The following is an 18,343-nucleotide window of genomic DNA, read 5'->3' on the forward strand; positions in this document are numbered from 1 at the left end:
TTGTAATTTTTTATGTGGAGCATACAGTAAAATTACACATATGGTCTTAAATTATGTTGTACAAGAAATCAACTTTGTACAAAGATTACTACATCCTGCTACAGAGAACAAGTCAAGTTAATTTTATACTATTATCAGTGTTCTGTACACCAATGAATCTACACATATCTATTTCCATATATGAACAATCACAAAGTTCATGGCTTTGTAATACTGTTCAGTAGTCAAAATGAAGGTGCTCAATGTGTATAATGGGTTAAATTCTTATTCTGAAAAAAAAAAGAACTTTTAAAAAAGTTTCAGGATTATTTTTGTCTTTGAAATATTTCAACTATATAAAAACTTTTTCAATAGCAGTTAGAGGATCAAAATCAAGGTCTATTTCATTCACTTTTATTTATAATATAGAGGGAGAGAACTAGAGAAAACGATTTCTTTCTCTTAGCAGATTTCATGATTAAAAATACTTACTTGGCCTTGCAAGGCAAATTGGCTTGTATCTTACAAGTCAAAGCTGTCTTTTAGCTCAAATGTAATGCTTTAAAAAATGGTACAGGTTCCATCTGTGGTTTCGATTTGCTCTCTTCTCAAAAATCTGTTATCACTTCAATTTAGAATGTTGCCTTGTAATTTTGTCACAAAATATTCACACAAAGCAGTCCCCTATGTCAGTTAATTTCTGCACACACGTGCATGCATGTGCACACACACTTACATACACTGGCACATGTTTTATATACTTTATCACAACTACAAAATAGAAACAAGAATAAATGTTGGCAATAATTTATCCTAAACTGTAGGACTGGAATTTGGCACATATATGATTTTGCATGTGTTCCTGACTAATACCTTTCACAACCAAGGCATTAACTTTCTATTCAACATTCAGCACTCACGAGGTTAGGGAAAGTTTACAGATAATGTTGAGAAAGGGGATTTTTTTCTTTTGTGTCTTGAAGCTGTACTATTTTTTATTGAAACTTCCAATGACAAGAAAATAAAAATCTGCCATGCACATAACATGTAAAAGTTTTCCCAGAACATATTTTCTAGAAAATCACTAATACTGATATTTGATGGTAGGATGTTGGTGCAAATTTGAAATGGGCATGATTTTTCATTGACGACACAAGTCCTATGAATTTTTATATCAGGTTTTCTCAATTTTCCATTTTTTTTCCCTAGTAAAATATATGTTTTCCATAACGTCAGAATGAACTCCACCTGGACTTTGAAATGTGAAATTAGTTCTTCTTATTCAATGCATTACAATAAGAAAACCAAAATTATTTTTTTGACTAAATTAAGCATACATCTATATCTTTGCACAGGTAATTCTGGACACAATTTAGAGACAAATCAGTTGCAAAAGTGTACAGGAGGATATAATTTTGTTTGAGAAACTTCTAATGCTGGCTTTGATTTATAAAATCTAAACCAAACAAACACTTAAAGATGTTTAACTTGGGTGTCAGATCCCTGATTGAATTTGTGAGAATATTTCTTTGAAAAAGAGGTAAAAACTTAATTCTCCTTTCATCAATGCACAGTTTGTCAATCACATTACTATAACAAGGAATTTCATCCACTGTCTTTTCAACTCATGTTTGGGTCTGGGAACAGGAGGAACCAGAAACACTAGGTTATGGGAATTAAAGAGACGATACATGGCATGATAACTTTTTCCCATTTCTTAGAATAGATTCCAAATTTATGTTGGTTTATTACATTTCTAGGCATCCTAAACTTGTACTGCAAATCAGGCAGATGCTTGGTTGAACTTACAGGTTGTGACAAATAATCTACCTTTCCTGCAGCCACATAGGTGAGATGCTTTGGGTATAGCCTGCTTAAGTGTTTTTGAAGCAGGTCCTATGCATGCCTGTCCTGTAATTGGGTCTGCCTACTTTTGCTGGTCTACATTAATCCCATGTAACCTCAGAAGCTATTGTAGGAGTATATCCAAAGATAATTGGGAGCTGGAGTACTGAAACTTGTTCTTTTTTTTGGTGCTCCTGGAATGTAGTTCATTTCCTTGATTAAGACGCCAAATTAGACAGTTGACTTAGGAGCATTAACATCATATTATATATCCACAACATGCTCCTTGTCATGGGGTTAAGTACTCAAATCATAAACAGCCGTGCCACCTAAGTAGGTGGCATTCCAACAACATTATACAATGGATTTCTTACAAAGCAATCATACAGATCATGGAAGACACGGGTGTCATGTTTGCCACAGTATAAAACAGATTAACAATCTCTTTTGAGAGCCAAAGGATACTTTCAGCAAGGTGACGCGGTATCACTACAAGAAAATGAAATATTCACGCTATTATTCAGTGTCCTTCACTGAAGGGAACCTTTTTGGGCTGAAGGAGAGCATAAAATGGAGGTCACTTCTTTCATGTATAAAAACTTACAATCTCTTATAGTATAAGATATCATTATGCAAGATACTGTCTTGTAATGCAAGCTAAAATAGAAGAACTGGTAGATATCAAATTAAAAAGATAAGTTAAAAACAGACAAAACAATGCATTTCATAGAACACAGCTAAGTAATGGAACCGAGTGCCAGATATTTACAATACTAAATATTCACCTTGGTTCAAAATGCAGCTGTGGAAATTGAAGAAGTAATCTAAAACTGAGAGAATCACCTCAATCTCTGTGGTTTCTTTGAACAGCCCACAGAATTTCTGTTTCTCTCCACGGACTACTGAGGTTGAATAAGGACACTAATTCAGATATAGAGCTGCACATATAGATTGCAGACACCTAAAATTAGGCAGTATGTCCTGTAGTAAGATACTGCTTCTTTACTGAGAAGTTTAAGTCACTAATCTCTGGAAGCAGTTGGTGGAAAGCAAGGAAGTAAATATTTACATATTTACTCTTGTTTAGACTTCTGCATTGGCTAATTTCAGAGATGGGATAATGTTCTAGATGAATCTTCACTGCAACTGACCAATCTTTTATTTTTGGAACAGGTGTTGACCTTCCTGGTCCAGAATGAAAACTGATCTGGTTGTGAGGAGAAATAGATTTCAGGCATATTAGGAAATATGAAACTTGTGTATCTGTATACTTTAATCTGAGCGTCCAAAGATGCTAAATAGCCCAGGACCTTTTCCAGGTATCCTATCTTTTCTGGCTATAGCTCTATTTTAACATTGGAGGGCATATCTGAGAGTAACATACTGTCTTATCATACGTAGTTATGTCTTCATTACCTGTAAAAGGAAGGCTGAACCTTGAAGGTATAATTGCAGGACACAATGTGACTGGGGGGGTAAATCCTGAAGACAGTGTGAGGCCTTCAAGTATAATGACACTGTGCGCATACCTTTGGAAGATACATTGGTAGGAACAGATGTACCCACATTGTACATTGGCCAGGCAACAAAAGTAAAATAATCTATTCTCATTAGCACTAAAGGTCCCACACCATTATGGAAGTGACATGATGCATGGTAACATGTTCTAAGCCAGTAAAACCTAAAAAAAATTACCTTAACTTCCATGTAATACTCTGTTTCTGTACTCTTTGTTTAGAACATGCTTAATTCAATTTTTCAATTTCTTTTCACAAGGTTTTTTTCCTTTATACTTATTCAAGGGATTTATTTTTATTTTTTTTTCCTTTACTCAAGTGTTATTTTGAAACAGGGAGCCAGTGTGGCTTTGGTATCCTAACTATAAAACCTGTGGCTGGGATTTTTGAGTCTAATCTGTAGTATTCTGCAGAGAAATAATAGGTGGTCTGACTGGGCTGTGTAACAGCTGGAATCTTGAAAAAAATGGCTGTTGTATATATGCAGTTTAATAGCATAGCACAAATTCAATGAGTTCAATGTGTTGATGCATTGGGGATGCATTTAGTGTACTATAAATTCCCAGCGAATTTGGTTTGCTCAGGCATAGTAACTCAGATGACCTTTTGATGTATTGCATGACCTGCAGAATTGACTTGCGGTCCTCCAGAATGTTTTACAATTATAGCATATCCTCTATTTCAGGCTCACTGTTCAGGGAGTTGTACAGCACATGCATGAATGACATGGACACACATTTTTCATGGAGTTTTCCAGACAGAAATATCAAAGTTTCATGTACGCATTCATGTGACTCAAATGCAGTCACCCATAACCCTTTCCCACCTTGTGGTTTGTGGTTATTTTTGCCCTTCATTTCACCTCTTATGAGATTAGATTCCAGTTTAATCTCTTCAATTCATTCTTCATACACTAGATGTTCACTTCTTTTAATTACTATTATGGCAACACATCCATTCTTTTTCTTTTCAGCAGTAATTGGTCTCTATTACATTATAATTTTTCACTGCCTAAATCCACCTGTTTTATTAGAATACAGTGAATCAATTTAATATCCTTTCAGCGGAACAGATTTAATACCAAGAAAAAATATCTTCAGTGCTGAAAGCCCAAGTTTAAGGTTTAGACATAAAAATACTACAGCTAGGCACCTCCTTCACCCACTAAAATGATAAAGCTGCATTTAAAGTTAAGGAACTGTATACACGACAGATTGTTGCTATGGTAGTAATGCTGTTCTTTTTCATCAAATCTTTCCCTTGTGTGCTAGGTTGCATTTTGTTTGCAGTTTCTTCTATTCCTTTGTCATTTCTTGGCATTATGTCACGGTAAAAAAGAATTTTAATCAAGATTTCCCACTGAACGAAATAGGGATGTATGGATATTGTATTGTAATTGTATTAGCAATTCTATTGACAATGAAAATTTCTACTTGCTTTTTCCTAGTCACATACAATTATTTTCTGTACAGAATAATTCCATCATATGTTAAGGCATTTCTCAATTGTCCCATTGTAATTTTTTCCCCCGAAGACCAAGAATTAAAAAATAAATTTTTCTAGTTCCCAAATGAATCCCAAACTGGTAACACTTTGAAATCACAAAGCATGCCACAAATACAGATCAGGATAGCTACTGCAGAAGGGTGTCATAACTGACATCATCTTCCCACCCCTTTCCCCTTTTCTTCTATCCTTCCATAGTACCAAAGCCCCCATCTGGTGCATTGCCCACATACTGTCTGAGTGGTTTTAAATCTAGGTATATTGTTCAGGTGTCTACCCTTGCTGGGTGCTTTCTAGGATGAATACAAATAGTCATGATGGGTTGTCACTCAGATGCAATAGACCACGACTGCCTTGCACAGGTGTATGCCTTTGGGGCACAAGACAGATTATGGTCCAACGATACCAGGACATGAATTCTCCCTTTCTAGAGAGAACTACATTCAAGAAAGGCTTAAAGGAGGGTATGGGAAATTATAGGCCCATCAGTCTTACTTCAGTCCCTGGAAAAGCTATGGAATGAATCCTCCTGGGGGCTATCACAAATGAAATGAAGCATGTGATTGGGAAAAGCCAGCATGAATTCAGCAAGGGCAAATCGTGCTTGACAAACCTGATGGCCTTCTACAACAAAGTAACCTTGCTCGGTTGACGAGGGGTGAGTGGTGGATGTTGTCTACCTGGATTTCTTCAAGGCTTTCCATACAGTTCCCCACAGCCTCCTCATAAAGAAACTGATGTGTTACAGTCTAGACAAGTGGTCTGTGCAGTGGGTGGGGAACTGGCTGACAGGCCACACCCAGAGGATGGTGGTAAATAGCTCCTTTTCAAACTGGCAACCTGTCACAAGTGGGGTCCCCTGGGAATTGACATCGGGCCCAACGCTGCTTAATATCTTCATAAGTGATGTGGATGATGGGATCAAGCATACCCTGACGATGTTTGCTGATGATACCAAACTGAGTGGGGAAGAGGACACTTTGGAAGGGAGAGCCACCCTGCATGAAGACCTGAATAGACTGGAAGAGTGGGCTAACAAGCACCTTACGAAGTTCAAAAAGGACAAGGGTAAGGTCTTGCACCTGGGAAAACATAAACCAGGAGTGCAGCACAGGCTGGGATCTACCTGGCTGGGGAGCAGCTCTGTGGAAAGGGACCTGGGGGTCCTGGTGAACAGTATGCTCAATATGAGTGAACAGTGTGCTGCAGTGGCAAAGCAAGCCACCAGGATGCTGGGTTGCATCAACACAGGCATCACCAGCAGAGAGAAAGAAATCATTATCCCACTCTACTCAGTGTTTTTTAGGCCACATCTGGAGTACTGTGTTCAGTCTTGGTCCCTGCTATGCAAAAAAGACGTGGACAGGCTGGAGCGGGTCTAGAGGAGGCCACAAAGATGATCAAAGGACTGAGAATGCCATAAGAGGAAAAGTTGAGAGAACTGTTTTTGCTCAGCCTTGAGAAAAGAAGGCTTAGAGGAGACCCTGTCACCATGTTCCAGTATTTAAAGGGTGGCTACAAAGAAGATGGAGACTCCCTTCTTACAAGGAGTCACATGGAAAATATGAGGGGTAATGGGTACAAGTTACTCTAGGGGAAATTTTGATTGGATACAAGAGAAAAAAAAAATCACAATGAGAACAATCAACCATTGGAATAATCTCCCCAGGGAAGCGGTGGATTGGCTATCATTGGAGACTTTTAAGATTCATCTGGACAGGGTGCTGGGCCATCTTGTATAGACCATGCTTTTGCCAACAAAGGTTGGACCAGATGATCCTTGAGGTCCCTTCAAATCTGGTATTCTACGATTCTATGAATCAAAGTCAAGAAGAATTTTTTTTTTCTTTTAATGAAAGCATCAAAGAAATATCATGACATTTTTTGACAAGTTGACTAATAAAAGTGTCTCTTAGGCTATGTGTACATAATCATCTATAGGTCTTTTTCAAACCGAATAGCCATAAACCGTCATCTAAAAAACCTGACACTATCAAAGGTGTGTATGAATACCTAGTTTGAAGTCCAGTCTCTGACCATGGATACATCTTTTCCATTTCAGAGGTGGTTCAGAACTGAACAACAAGCAAAGCAAACGTATGTTTATTTGAAAAAAACCCAACCCTATATTAATGTATTTTACAAAATGAGTATGGCTGCTATCAGATGGCAGTACAATAATTTTTTCTGGCTTGTTTTCTTCCTGAGGCTTAGCTGACATGGCCTGCTCTGTGACTGCCTTTGAAGAAATTCTACGATAAATTGGTCTTCAGCAGACAACTTCTCACTCTCTGCCATTTTTTAGAAGTCATTCTTTCTCCATAGTCCTCTCTAAATTATCTTTTCCTTGTTCTAATAAAAATGTGATGTCTTGGCAAGGATTCAAAATTAAAGCATCATGTTTTATACTTGCATCAGCAGATTGTTGTTGCTTTCAACTCTTTATTCATAGTTTGTTTAAAATATCTGTTTTTTCCGAGTTCCATTTTAAGTACGTTCAGTGTCCTTATATTGTCAAAGACTGTAACAGGAGCTTCATGGAGCATCATGGTGATCCTCTCAGTTAACTGAAAACCTCTAAACCATCTAAATTATCTCATTTTCTAGAATTGCTGCTTCTGATATTCTTTTTTTTTTTTTTTTGGCTGATTCTGCTGGATTTGGGTGAACTGCTTTTTAAGTGTTCTTTGTCCAGATTTCCAGCTTTCATCCAGCATGAATCTGCTTTCTTTCACACTTGATGTTTTCTTGGTGTCCAGTAGTTACTCAGAGCCAAGGAGATCTGACAAGAATCTACTTCCTTCACCTCTCAGGATTTAAGTCCAGATCCATCTACCTGGGAATACTAAATTCTTTGTTTTGAGTTAGTGCAAAGATTAATATGAGTTAATAAATTATTAAGTTAAATAAATTGTTGGCTGCCTACAAGTCTGGCTGTTCAGCACTATGTAGTTTGAGAACTGCGTGTCGTTATCACTGTCTTTAACTAACCTCTTCTCAAAAGTTATTTTAGGAAAGCCATCCCCTACATACCTGATAAAACTTTTATCTTACTGAAATGGCACAAAAATTAAAATATTTACATATATTTTCACCTAGATTAATAGACTTTTTGTAGTGATGTTAGTTTTTTACACCTTTCATGTGATCCCAACTTTTTTTATTAAGGACATTTGCTGTAATTTTAATTCAAGCAACCAACCAACCAAGTCTCATGACTGTAGTTGAAGACAATAATTCTTCCCATCTTTTCCAGATACAAAATGTAGAATACATAGAAAATTCTCCCTTCATTCATAAATCATACTTTTAGTTTGTTTCCATTCATTTTTCATACCAAAGCACTTATTTTATTTAAACCTATGTTATAAGATAGCTGTTTGCTACTTCTAACTTAGAATAAGGAAATGTCAAAAATTCTTTCAGTTCATCATTCTATAACAATTGTAGCACATCTTTTTATGAATTAATTATTACCCTAAAGACACTTAAAGTGGGTACCACTTGTATTGTTCTTTACACAGTCTTATTGCATGTTTGAGTCATACTATATTATGCAGATTACAGAATAGGCACTTTTTGCCATTTCTCCCTTCTAAATTATTGTTTTTCTATATAAATATTTTTAAACATATGTAGAATGTTAGCTCTCTTAGGTGTAGTCTAACTATTTTTTTTTTGTATGGGAAATGCAGCATTTTTTGTACCTCTGCCATCGCTATGAAACCATTAGTACAACCAAGACAGCAGGTTGAATTATCGAACATCATCAATTATAAAAGCAAGTTTACATTTGAGTAGTGAAGACATATTATGTTTAAAATAACATTACTTTCAGTTTATGTCATTTTAGACAAACTACTGCATTTTTCCCTAGAATGAAAATGCAAAAGGCTGAAGTATCTTACAAACTTTTTGTTGATTTCAGTTACTATATAAATTGGCAACAACAGCAACTTCCATGTGAATGGTCTTTTGCTTTCTGCTCCCTAGCATTTTGAAACAAGCTTTTTTTAAAAAAGATCATACATCAACTTTGTTGGTTTTGTCATTTTTACTTCTTTTCAAACTATTTTTTTGAAAATGCTGAATGCTTCAACATCGTGACAGAACGCATACACATTTACAGAGCCTTTATTAATTCCTCTGGGCAATGACTCACTCTGTCTTGTAGTTCATCTGCAAGGATTTTTTAAGAATGTTACTGAAGGCTTCTACTGCCTTTGATGAGGTATTTAAATATATTTAAAAATAAAATAACCAATTTGGATTTTTTTTTTTTTACTCATTTCTGCATAAGAATTACAAGCTTCCTGTTAAAATAAATACTGAAGTACCTTCTAAATTTCTGAAGCACTTCTTCTATCATACATAATATAAGTTAATATGAAGGGCTGATTCAGACATATTTCATGTTACATAACAAAATGTACTCACTTCCCACATAATTCTACACAGCCATTTACTCTTCCCGTTGTAAATATTAGATTTGATTATACCCTTAGTATATTTTAGGATGAGGCTCACAGTCTTCTGTCTTTTATGGGTCTGTTACAGGGCTTCATATTAATTAATTTATTTTTTGTAATTTTAGAACATTTTCTCCTTGTTCGAGTAATAGATTGAGATCAAAGCAAATTTCAGAAAGCAGAACCAAGGAGTAGTATTTCAAGAAGGGACTCCAAGGTTCCTCTAGTTTAAACTGTTACTGTATAGACTGAGTACCACATATCCATTTCTCTATCAAATTTACATCTCTTACAGGAGTTGCCAGAATTTGTTCTCTCAGATATGCACAACCATCACAAACCAGAAACTACATTGTAGCAGCACCTTTAAATCAGGTATTACGTCACACATATAGGCAAAGTAAAGCATACTTTGAGCCCCATATTTGCCTGCTAATTAGACAGTAGCAGCCCCATCTCCTGATTCTTCGATGATTTATGATTAAGAAATATCAGATCCCTTCCTCATTACATTTTTTGTTGCTGCATTATAGAAACAGTAAGGGATCCATTCTTTATGAACATAATTTGGACTGTGACCAAGTCACTTCTTACTCTCTAGGTAAATTATATTGTCTAAATTACATTAGCTTTTCACTAGACAGACTTCTTTCCAAATATCAGATCAGGCAAATTTATAAATCCTTTCCATTTATCCATTGTTTTAATGGTCTTAGGGGTGACCGGTCTGTTTCTTTACTTTCAGAATGTTTAATATTCATCCAGTTAAATATGAAATAGAAAATATTTTTTTACTAATATGACTATCTTTTTTACTACAAAATAAATGTATTCTTTGCACATGTTTATTGTATCAGAAGTAGTAATGCCTTTCCTATTCCTTTTTATCCAACGTTACTACCTCACTTCCTCTGAACATATATTAAGAAATTTATGATTATTGACCTTACTTCTGCTGCCCACAGATTTTTTTCCACTGGTACTTTTTGCTGTCCTTATCTATAATTTAAGTTAGACTACTGAAAAAAAAAAAAAAAAATGAAATCACAAGGAAAAAAACAGTTTGAGAGGGACTACTGGATGTAGCGACGTGTTTGAACTTCCTGCACAAAACCCAGATAACCCTAAGGTTACATCAGATTACTCATTATCTAGTCATAATTTGAATATCTCCAAAGATGGAGATTCCATAGCATCTCTGGACAAACTGTTTCAGTGCTTATCCATTCTCTGTGGGTTTTTTTTCTTTCTTGCCTGGAGCAAGAAAGACTTATCCTTGGTGGTAGCGGATCAGGTTAGGGAACAACCTAGAATCATAGAATCATTGGATCATAGAATGGTTTGGCTTGGAAGGGAACTTTAAAGTTCATCTAGTTCAGCCCCGCTGCCATTGCCAGGGAGACCTGCACCTGCCACTAGATCAGGTTGCTCAAAACCCTGTCCAGCCCGACCTTGAACACTTGCGAACAGGGCATCCAAAACTTCTCTGGGCAGCCTGTTCCCATGTCTCACCAATCTCATTGTAAAAAATGTCTTCCTTACATCCAATCTAAATCTACCCTCTTTTGGCTTAATACCGTTGCCCCTTGTCCTGTCACTATGGGCCCTATTGAAAATTCTACAAAGTCCCCTTTACCGATTGAAAGGCTACAGTCAGGTCTCCCTGGAGCCTTCTCTTCTGCAGACTCAACAATCCCAAGTCCCTCAGCCTGTCTTCATAGGAGAGGTGTTCCAGCCCTCTGATCCTTTCTGTGGCCCTCCTCTGGATCTGTTCTAACAGGTCCATGCCTTTCTTGTATTGGGGACCCCAGAACTGGATGCACTATTCCAGGTGGGGCTCTCACAAGAGTGGAGTAGAGGGGGAGAATCACCTCCTTCAAAATTCTGGCTACACTTCTTTTTTATGCAGCCCAGGATACCATTGGCTTTCCAAGCACAATTTGCTGGGTTGTGTCTGATTTTCCATCCACCAGTATCCCCACATCTTTCTCTGCAGGGCTGCTCTCAACCCATTCATCCCCTAGCCTGGATTGACACTGGGGATTGCCCTGACCCAGGTGCAGGACCTTATACTTGGCCTTGTTGAACTTCATGAGGTTTACATGGCTTATTACTCAAGCCTGTCATGGTCCCTCTGAATTGCAAGCCTTCCATCTAGCAAATGAGCTGAACCACTCAGCTTGGTGTTATCTACAAACTTGCTGGAACATTCAGCTGGAACATTATGTAATCTCTCAGTGGGAGAGATCAGGTAATAGATAAGCAGCAGAACCATCACTGTTTTTTTTTCAATTTCTTCTCTTACAACTACATTTCAGAAGGCAAATAGCAAGTCCATGTAATTCTTGAAAGAAACCTTCTATCCACTTATTTTCGTGACAGGAGTCTGGACGTGGTTGTGCTGCCACCTTGCCTAAAACATTCTGTGAGTAGTAACTGGGAAAGTCTCTGCCTGCTCCTTCCTGGTTTCTGGCTCTGCAGTCAGCTCAGATGGAACAAGTTTGCTTTTATTTATACCTCAGCCTCAGCCACAGACCTCAGGAAATCTAATGCACTATAAAATCGTATTCTAACAGGTATAAAGGAAACAGTGCCCTTTAACATCATTGTTGGAGTCATCATGCAAGATTTTTTAATTGCTCCTTCATCCTCATTGATACTTTTACCCCTCCTGCTTCCAGACATAAGTCATTACTAGTACAGACCCTTCTTCTCTGACATCATGAGTCCCTGTCTCTCCCCCATTCACCTCACCACTCCCTGGCTGCCGTTGGGGGCCCCGGAGGGGAGCTGGAAGGTGCCCCCTGGCTCTGTGACACAAAGGGCTGTTATTCCCCCCCCCCTCGGGGTCTGTCAGGCTGTTGTCCCCGAGTGAGCAGCAGCTCCCTCTGGGTGGGCAACTGCCACGTGAGGGTTGGGCCAACCAGCTCCAGCTGGCTCCAACCAGTTCTAACCAGCTCCAACTGGCCAAGGCCACCCCAGACCCCTTCCCTGCCCCTGCCACAGCTGTCCTGGTGCCAGGGATCACTGGGGGCAGTATAAAGTAAGTACACATATATGCATATTCATGCAGTTATGTTTCAAGGCTGAAGAAGAAAGAATATAGGCCAATTTAATGCCATAGTGACTTAATTAGGAGCTACACAAGGAGTGAACAGCTGAGGTTGGGATCAGCAATAGGACTTGTCAGTTTAAGATTTTTAAGTACCGCTAGCAGAAAGACAGTAATACCGTTATTCTGGAGAGCATTACATAGGGTGCATTGTAATCCCACTTTAGACCTGCCAGAAGCTCATCACTTTATTAATAAATTTCAGGTACAACATCTTTCTTATGTGGACTATCTAGGCACGGTACTGAGGCCACCACAGTGGGTTATATCCCTAGAGTTCAAGTGTGCCATTTATTTCATCATTTGGAAAAGTACAAAGCCTTGCAACTTACTTTCTGCTTAATTTTCCAGAGCAAAGGGAGGGAAAGCATTTGAAGCCACAAAGAGGATAACATTTTAATTTTTGCAATACTTATCCTGGGTTTCTCAATATGGGGACAGTGCATAGTCTGTCAGTTTCTGACCAAATCATAGAATCATGGAATAGAATCATAGAATCATAGAATTGTCTGGGTTGGAAAGGACCTTTAAGATCATTGAGTCCAACCACTAACCTAGCACTGCCAAAAACACCACTAAACCATATCCCTGAGAACCACGTCTACATGTCTTTTAAATACCACCAGGGATGGTGATTCCCTGGAAGCCTGTTCCCATGTTTGATAACTCTTTCTGTGAAGAAATTTTTCCTAATATTTTTCCTAATATCCATCCTATTGCTTAAGGCACAACTTGAATCCATTTCCTCTTGTCCTATTGCTTATCACTTGGGAAAAGAGACCAACCCCCACCTCGCTACAACCTCCTTTCAGGTAGCTGTAGAGAGCAATAAGGTCTTCCCTCAGCCTCCTTTTCTCCAGACTAAACAATCCCAGTTCCATCAGCTGCTCCTCATAAGACTTGTTCTCTAGACCCCTCAGCAGTTTTGTTGCCTTTCTCTGAACATGGTCCAGAATCTCAATGTCTTTCTTCTAGTGAGAGGCCCCAAACTGAACACAGTACTGGAGGTGCAGCCTCACCAGTAGTGAGTACAGGGGGATGATCACTTCCCTATTCCTGCTCACCACCCTATTCCTGATACTATTCCTCTACAGGCACAGCATCTTTCTAGGCCAGTCACACCTACATTCCCTCCATAAAGACGATGCATAGTAGAGTATTTTCTGAAGAGTGAGACAGAGGACATGTCAAAAAGCGTGCATTTTATGTATGCAACTAAATTCCTGAAATACAGTTGAAATATAGTTGTAAAGTAATACTAATGTCAGCACTTCACAACTTTTGAGTCTTCAGCTTTTTCGAGTTCAAAGATCTTCCTTATATCTAGTCTAAATCTACCCTCTTTTAGTTTAAAACCATTCCCCCTTGTCCTATCACTACATGCCCTTGTAAAAAGTACATCCCCATCTGTCCCAATCCAGTATCGGGAAGGTTTCGTTAAAAATAATCCCAAGGACGAGATTAAGACGCTAAACTCGGTCAAATGTCATACAACCTTTTACTTAATACTTTTAACAAAGAATAAAACATGGAGGAAAGGTGGAGGGAAGGCAAGGGGGGGAAAGAAAAGGGGGTAAAGGAAGAAAATAAGGAAAGAGGGAGAAAGCTCGCTACTACCACTTTGAGTTCAACAGTTTTTCTGCAGATTCTGTCTGAAGTCTTCAATCATTACATGCTTGTGGGGGGAGGCATGCAGCAGGGAGGCGAGGAGGAACAAAGAACAAAAGGGAAGAAGAAGAGAAGGGGCGCCAAAAGGCGCGTGCTCCCTTTATACAGGGATCTCGCTCATGCGCAGATCGACCAGAAGTGCTGCTCTCCTGCAGGCCTCTTCCTGCTCTTTTCGCGCCCTTGGTCCCTGTGCAGGCACATGAGGTCATCCGCTTCCAAAACTGTGAAGAAGATGGTCCTCCCAGGAGATGGCGGCACAGTAGCAATGTCGAGACAAAATCGCATCTGGTATTGGTTCTCCACACCATCTTTCTTATAAGCCCCCTTTAAGTATTGAAAGGCCACAATAAGATCTGTTCAGAATGTTCTCTTCTCCAGGTTGAACAACCCCAACTCTCTCAGCCTTTCCTCATATGAGAGGTGTTCCATCCCTCTGATCATTTTTGTGGCCCTCCTTTGGACCCGCTCCAACAGCTCCATGTGTTTCTGTGCTGAGTTCTCCAGAGCTGGATGCAGTACTCCATGTGGGGTCTCACCAGAGCAGAGTGGAGGGGCAGAATCACCTCCCTCGACCTCCTGGCCATGGTTCTTTTGATGCAGTCCAGGATATGGTTGGCAAACAGTGGAGGTACTTTCCATTAGTTCTTCCTTTAAGAAATCACAGGCTTATAGGGTTACATGCTGAAACAGGATTTTCAGAAAACAACAGTAATTGTAGCAAATGACATCGTTAGTCTACATTCATCAGCATAATATCTGACAATGAAATAATTACTTTTATGTGGGAATTATAAGTAATGTTATTGACTTAATTATGTCAGAACATCCTTGTAAACAGTATTTTAGAAAATAAAGTAAATCACTTTTCCAAAAAGCCATGTTATAATGACATCAGAAAATGAGCTTTGAATGTAACATCTGAGGCTACAGAGCTGCAATTTGCATTAATGCTAATAGCTCTAGTGCAGGTAGAAAGTCGCCAACAGAACATTAGATGTTCAGAAGTGCTACTAAATTTTTGAGAGGAAAGAAACTTTGGTCCAGTGTTTCTTCTTTGCTTTGTTCATGGATATTAAACTATTCAGTGTACTTGCTTATTTGCCTTTTATATTTTTTTCATTGTATTTCTTTTGTATGGAAAAAAAAATTCAAAATGGACTTATTCTATGGCAGAGTTCTTGAAAGTTATGGACTATTTCAGCATATATTTTTTTTTTTTTTTGTATTTGTGTGCTCTATCAAAGTTAAAGACTAAAATGCTTTGATTTAAGATAAGTAAAAGGTAATAAAAACTTTATTATTTGAATATTTTTCATTTCTAAGGATCTTTTTGAACATTTTTACTCAAGGAAGATAGTAGACTAAGTAGCAGACCCCCATAGCTGGTATCTAGAACCTGAAAACTTTCTGTTTACACAACCTTTGTATATGCTTACAGTGATATTTGGAGTACAATCTTCCTAAAACACAACTACAAAAAAAGGTAATCAGGGCAGAGTTTTACTGACATTGTGTTAGTAACAATCTGCTAAAGAAAAATATTGAACTAAAAAATAGAATACTGGGATTCAGTTTGCTCCTTATCTTGCAAAACAGTCTCAAAAAATAGCCGCACTGTAGTTAGTTTTCGGGAAAAAGGGACCTCACTGGAAGTCCTACATGTTTTCTACTGAAACTGAATTACTGTACAACAATATCAAGAGACTCATAAGGAATATATAAAAGGCATAATCTAGTGGTTATGGTAATCCACTGCAATGGGAGAGAGAAGACTTTGACTTCTCCACGAGATTTCCTAGGATTATTTTTTTTCCTTTTTTCCTCTTTAGTTTTTATTTTTAATCCAGTTATTGCTTGATTTAAAATGCATTAATAGTGTCAACAATATGACACTGACATCTGAAAACAGTTTTTCTTGCTTATTATAACATAGTGAACCTAGTGCCTACACAGATCTCATAAATACGGTCCACAATGGTCCTCCAATGTGATGCACAAGTGGATGTGTTAAGTTCCAGAATCCTCCCAATAATTAAAAGCTGTGAAAGCTGATGCCCTGCTGTTTCCATACTGACACAGAATATCTCAGTGAAACAGAGAACAGAATTGTCAGATAAATAACTTTTTAAACTAGTGGATTGATAGTTCACCTACCACTGGAACGACTATGCATTCATTGACCAAATTAAAACCCAGAAAGCTCCCACCAGTTGGTGACACTGGGTAACTAATGTTGATGCTTCAAGGAATTTTAGCAACAAAATCGTCTTTTTGTTAGAAAAATAAAAAACAGAAAGATAAAAATGAAACTAACAAAAACCAGAAAAGAATATCTTTCCTCTCCCCCTGCTGCCAAGTACTTCAACAGTGCAATGTGCTGACAGGCAAATGACTTTAAAAGATTAAATTGCATGTAGGTAAATTATGTGTGTACTGTCATCATTTAACCAGAATTTTATTAGTATTAGTCTTTTATTCAGAGAAATATGATATATTATAAGAAATGAAATCTTACCTAAATGAATTTCATAACTGGTCTAGAAATTCAACATTGAGTTAACTACTATAAAGTATCTGAAATCTAATCCAATGTGCATCGTATTGTATGTAACTAAAGACAGTAACTATTAATGAATATCCATGTATGTAAAAGGATCCCAGCTGTATAGTTCATCTAAAAAAGGAAAAAAAAAGAAACCTGGCCAGAAATCAGTATTTCTACTTCATAAAATAAAGATCAGGGTTTCAAAGGAAGAAAAAAAATACCATAAAATAGAAAATAAGACCTCCTAAAGTTTTACTAGGAAAAATATAATAGAAAATGAAGAAGCACGATTTGAATTAACAGCATGGCACATATATGGAGTAGGAGGGTGCCTAGACAAATCACTGCTCCTCAACCATTACTTTTGCCAAATTTTCTGACAGGACTGGGAAAAGCATTAGAACCTTTTGGAGTAGGATCTTAAGTTGGAAAAGTGAGAAGTTGTTGTAAAGTTAATTTTTCTGCCTTACAACTTCATTGTGTATGTGTGGCAAGGTTTTAGCAGCAGGGAGCTGTAAAGGTGGCCTATGTGGGATGAGTCTGGGGCTTCCCTGTGCCAGGGATAGGTGGTTCCAGCTGGGTCTGCGATGGACTCATTGGAAATGCCGGACAGACAGAAAAGAATGCAAAACAGTGAGAAACAGCGGAGGGAACACCAAGGTCAGAAGAAAAGGAGGAGGAGGATGGGGAGGAGGAAGAGGAGAGAACCAAGACTGGAGCACATGGATATTTCCTGAAGGTCCTAGAGCCTGTGGGAGAAGCCACTCCAGAGCAGATTTTTTTTTTTTTTTTTCCAGGACTGACTACAGCCAATAGGAGAGCACACACCAGGGCAAGGGAAAAGTATGAGAAGGAAGGAGTGGCAGAGAGGAGCCACGGATACCTATTTCCTTCTTACTCCACCCTGCTGCTCAGGAGAGGAGTAGAAGAGTCTGGGGTGAAATTGAGGGATGAAATGAAGCTTGGGAGACAGGGGAAGAAATGTGTTGGTTTAATGCTTGTCTTTCTTTCTTTCTACCCAAATCTATTTCAAATGACAATAAACTAAAATAATGTTCTCCAGTACTTGGCAAAAAATCTCCCAGTCTTTCTCTCAGCCCACAAGCTTTTTCATCCTATTTTCTGCCCCTGTCTCACTAAGGGAGGAGAGTAAGCGAGTGGCTGGGTTGGTGTTTGGCTGTTAGCCAAGTCTAAGACACAAAAGCAATACAAATATTCTGCTGAAATAATCTTATTAGACAGGCTTAAACTTCTGCAGAATCAGATACCACTGAAATAAGCACTGTTCAACAGAAAGGTGGAAGTATTTGGCTCAAAGTTCCTAAGAACAGTACAATGTTTTACTTTTTCACTTGTGATGATTCTGCTTTTGATATATAATCTCAGTTCTGGAAACAGCTGAATCCAAAATATTTGCAATGAGTTATCATCAATGACTGGCTTATTTCCAAAGAATGCATTACTGCTCAAGTGATTTACCAATGCCTTTCACTACATATTACAACCACCTATTATTCATTTTTGCATCTGCAGTTGAAGATAGTCGTCGCTGCCTACCATATAGGTACAAACACATTCACAATCACATTATAGTAGCTTCTTCTCATTGCTGAATGTATTGCTTATTTTTTGTGTTATATATGAATGGCATTCATATGTATTGATGACATTCTCATCTGCAATTTAAATATTCATCAAAATA

This window comes from Charadrius vociferus, unplaced genomic scaffold (genome assembly GCF_000708025.1).
Source record: "Charadrius vociferus isolate BGI_N301 unplaced genomic scaffold, ASM70802v2 scaffold9, whole genome shotgun sequence".
NCBI lineage: Eukaryota > Metazoa > Chordata > Aves > Charadriiformes > Charadriidae > Charadrius > Charadrius vociferus.